The sequence below is a fragment of the Marmota marmota genome, unplaced genomic scaffold, assembly GCF_001458135.2.
Source record: "Marmota marmota marmota unplaced genomic scaffold, marMar, whole genome shotgun sequence".
In the NCBI taxonomy this organism is placed as follows: Eukaryota; Metazoa; Chordata; class Mammalia; order Rodentia; family Sciuridae; genus Marmota; species Marmota marmota.
In genome coordinates, this window is record NW_026000174.1 from 12,166,100 (window position 1) to 12,170,613 (window position 4,514).

Genomic DNA, 4,514 nt, shown 5'->3' on the forward strand with positions numbered 1-4,514 from the left:
CAGGCTCTGGGCCGAGGGCCCTGGGAGGTACCGCACACTGTTGTCCGCTAGTCTTGGACCACAGAAGGGACCCGCTGCTGGCCGGCGGGTGGAGGGGACCTCGGAGCACGTGCGCTGGCTGGGGTTTGGCGCGGAGGCGGGATGAGGTGGGCTCTCACCCTGATTGACTTGCTGTGTGATCTCGGGCAAGTCACCTTCCTCTCTGGGCTTTCATTTCTTGAGCTGTCAAACTGGGACTTGGACTCTAGTTGTGGTCACTGGGCCTTTCTTTCTCCTTGCCATCCCCCACCCCAAGACAGCGTTTCTGTTCGGAACCGTGCCGCCCGCCGGCTTTGATCTCGAGTCTGGTGGCCACTATTCCTTTCTTCGGACTTGTCATTACACAATGATAAAGTTCAGGCTCTGACCGTTACTCATAATCTCTCTTGGTTATTGTGGGGCTATCAGGGAATCCACGTGAGGGCGTGGGAATTGATATTGAAACCTTTTTGAGGTAACCCACATACCGAACTTACATTTAGGAAGTGATAGAGTAGGGATTGTTGGAAAGATTGAGAATGTTTCATAGGCCTTTCTTGTTGATTCAGTCATTTAAAAGCATTGCCTACTATGTGCCGAACACTAATGTTAAGTGCTGGGAATACAGAGGTGAATAGCCAGTGTCGCTGTCATTGGGGGGAATATAGCAACAGGCGGTTACGATATAGCTATAGCATGCTATTTATTAATTCAACAAATATTTGTTGAAGGTCTATGTGCATGGTATTGTTTTGAGCACTGGTGGGTACAGTTGAAAAAAATCAAAAGTCTCTAGTCAAGGAGATTGCGTTCTGGGGGTGGAGGGTGCAATCATGTAAAATATATACAATAATGTGTCAGATAGTAATAAATACCATGGAGAAAAATGAAGCAAAGATTGGAGGGAAATTAGTGGTAGCAGGGAAGGCATAATTGCTATTTTACGTAGTTATTTTTGTAGTTGCAGATGGACAGCATGCCTTTATTTTATTTGTTTACTTTTATATGGTGCTAAGAATGGAACCCAGTGCCTCACACATGCTAGGCCAGTGCTCTGCCATTGAGCTACAGCCACAGTCCATAATTGTTATTTTAAGTAGAGTGATCAGAGAAGGCCTTGTTAGAATGGGGAATTTGAGCAAAGAGCTAAAGTAGGTGAGGGGGCCACCTATGAAGATATCTTTCAGCAAACAATAAGTGCAAAGGCAGGGCATGCTTGTTGATGCAACCAGAAAGGGTATGGATAAGAGGAACAAATTGTACAGGAAGTTGTAGTCCATAGAAAACTTTGGCGTTTACTCTAAGATAGGGTTTAGAGCAGAGAAATTTTAACAGGATCACTAACTGCTTGTTAACTTGTAGAGAGGCAAAGGCAAAGTGGGAAGACTAGTTAAAGGCAGTTGCAGTAATCCAGATTAGTAAAAGAGGAGGTGGCAAATTGTTTCATTTGAGATAAGATTTGAAGATGATGTCAATAGGATACAGGTTTAAAAAAAAAAAAGGAATCAAGAATGACTTCTGAAATTTTTAACCTGAGCATTTACTGAGACAGGAAACACTGGGAACTGTAGAGTTGGTGGTGGGATATTAAAAGTTTGATTTGGGTCATGTGAAGTTTGAAAGGCTTGATATTAAAAAATAGATGTCTGTCTTCATATATGCAAAAATGAACTCAAAATGGCTAATATTTAAATGGCCTAAACATGAAACTAATACCATTGAACTCTTAGAAGAAATCATGGAATTTGCAGCAGATTCTTAGATATGAAACCAAAACACATGAAATAAAAGGAAAAATACATGAATTGGGCATCATCAAAATAAACTTTTTTTGGGGGGGGGGTACTGGGGATTGAACCCCAGAGGTGCTTAACCACTAAGCCACATTCCCAGCCCTTTTATTTTTAGGGGACAGTGTCTTGATAAGTTGCTTAGGGCCTCATTAAATTGCTGAGCCTGGCCTCAAACTTGTGATCTTCCTGCCTCAATCTCCCAAGTCACTGGATCATAGGCCTGCATGACCACATCTGACTCAAAACTTTTGTTTATCAAGAGACATTACCAAGAAGGTGGAAAGAATGAAAGAAGATGTTTGTAAAGAATAGAACGGATGAGTCTAGAATACAAATATGTTTTTTTAAAAAACTCTTAAATTCAGCAATCAAAAGACAAATACCCCAGTGAGGAAATGGGCAAAGGACCAGAATAGATATTTCTCCAAAGAGGAGATCCAGATGACTAACATGCACTTGAAAAGATGGTCCCTACCATTAGTTATTAGGGAAGTTTAAATCAAAACCATAGTGAGGTGACAGTTAAACATAGAATTACCATACCACCCAGCAGTTCCATTCCAAGGTATATTGCCAAAAGAATTGCAAACTGGTGTTTAAATTTTTTTTAAAAAAAGCACATACCAAACATTCACAGTAGCACTGCTTATAATTCTCAAAAAAGATGGAAATAACCCCAAGTCTGTCAGTGCTTGAATGAACAGACAGAATATGTACTAATACAGTGGAATATTGATCTACCATAAAAAGTAATGAAGTACTACTACTGTTGATATGTAGGTGAACTTCAAACATTATGCTAAGTGAAAGAAGCCAGATATAAAAGATCATATATTTTATGATTCCATTTATATAAAATATAAATATATAGATTAAACCATAGACAGCAGATTTGTGGGTGCCAAGGAGTGGAGGACAGGAGGAATGGGAAACAACAGATTAAGGGATACTAGTGATGTCTGTCCATATGTAATTGAGTGCTCTTTTCATTACATTCAGGGAAATATGGTCTATTAGGGATTATATTCTCAGATTTGGAAGGAATTTTAGGTCTAGTGGAGTCTTCTTGGAATGCTGAATTCCCTCTAGTCATGGCTTTTAACTTTCTTTGGAGTTATTGTCCCTTTTGAGAATCTAAAATAAGGACTCTTTCCTGAAAACAAAACAAATCCAGTTTTGCATTTCACCATAAAGGCACCCATGGACTCTGGAGAGCCATATGCATTCCTGACAGGTGATATCTGCCTTTGCTAAAATACTCCAGGTTTCTTTGTGAGAGACATCTAGAGGTCCTGGACAGCGGCGGCTATTGTTTCTTCCTTGTTTTGAGTGCAAATCTGCCTCCTGTCATTTATGCTTTGGAGATTTAGTTTTGTCCCCAGATTGACACTGAGCAAGTCTGTTCCCTGTTTCTTGTAAGAGCCCTTTGAATAGTTCAAGACCAAATAATAAAACTTTTCTGAACTCTTTTTTTAAATATCTTTATTGAGATATAATTCACATATAATTCACTCATTTAATGTGTATAATTCAATGGCTTTTGGTATATTACATTATTTTACATTTTTTGGTGAAGTATATATAACAAAATTGATCATTTTGACCATTTTTATTTTTATTTTTGTGGTATTAAGGATCAAACCTAAGACCTTACACAGGCTAGGCAAGGGCTCTACCACTGAACTATACCCCAGCCCCATTTTAACCATTTTTAAGTGTACAGTTAAGTGGTATTGATTATATTTACAATGTTGTGCAACGATCACCACCGTTTCCAAAACATTTTCATTATGCCAAAAAAATACCTCTGTAATCTTGAAGTGTCACTTCTCGTTATTCTGTCCCTAGTCTCTGGTAACCTCTAATACACTTTCGGTCTCTGTAAACTTGCCTGTTCTGGGTACCTCAGATAGATGGAATAATAAGATTTGTTTTTTATGTCTGGTTTATTTTATTTAACATAATGTCTTCAAAGTAACTTTTCAGTTTCCTTTTCACTGTGCCCACAGTTAATCTGTACAAAGAAGTAGTTCTTTTTTTTTTTCCTATAAACGGGTGGTAAGGAAGGTTGATAAAGGGTGTGTTACCAACCTACCTGTTGAAGTTAATTGACATTGTTAACTGACAACTAAGATAATATATTTAATGCTATTAAACAGTGCATTTCCCATCTATCATATTTATAAATTCCATGTTCACTTTTAGGAACAGATATTTAGAAATAATTAAAAATTCAAGAGCATAATCAGTAATGTACAATTTTACATACATAATAGTTCTTATTGGTTTAGAAAAAATGCCATTGATATGCTTTTCTTTTTTTTAAGTGAAATTATATGATCAGCTTAGCTTAGGGCAGGAGCATGGAGGTCACTGATTACTGAAAATTAAAGTTAAAAAATTATTGCCTGAAATTTTCGTTGTCTCAGGGTAGCTTGCCTAAGCAGAGTCTTGGCAGGAGGTACCTAGGGGCAGCTCTCAGCCAGGCTCAGGCCCAAATCAATGAATTGCACCCATTAGAGTGAGTTGGGCAATTGAAGCACTCTTCTTCCATCTCAGGCAGTTAGTCCCTACTCGCCTATGAGGCAGTGATGGTGATGGTTGTCTTCAAGGTTCCTTTGGCAGTTTAATCAAAGTTAATTGAGAGTTCTCTGTCTTGTAAAATTGTAAAAAACAGTGGTTTTCTAGGGACTCACAAAGGTT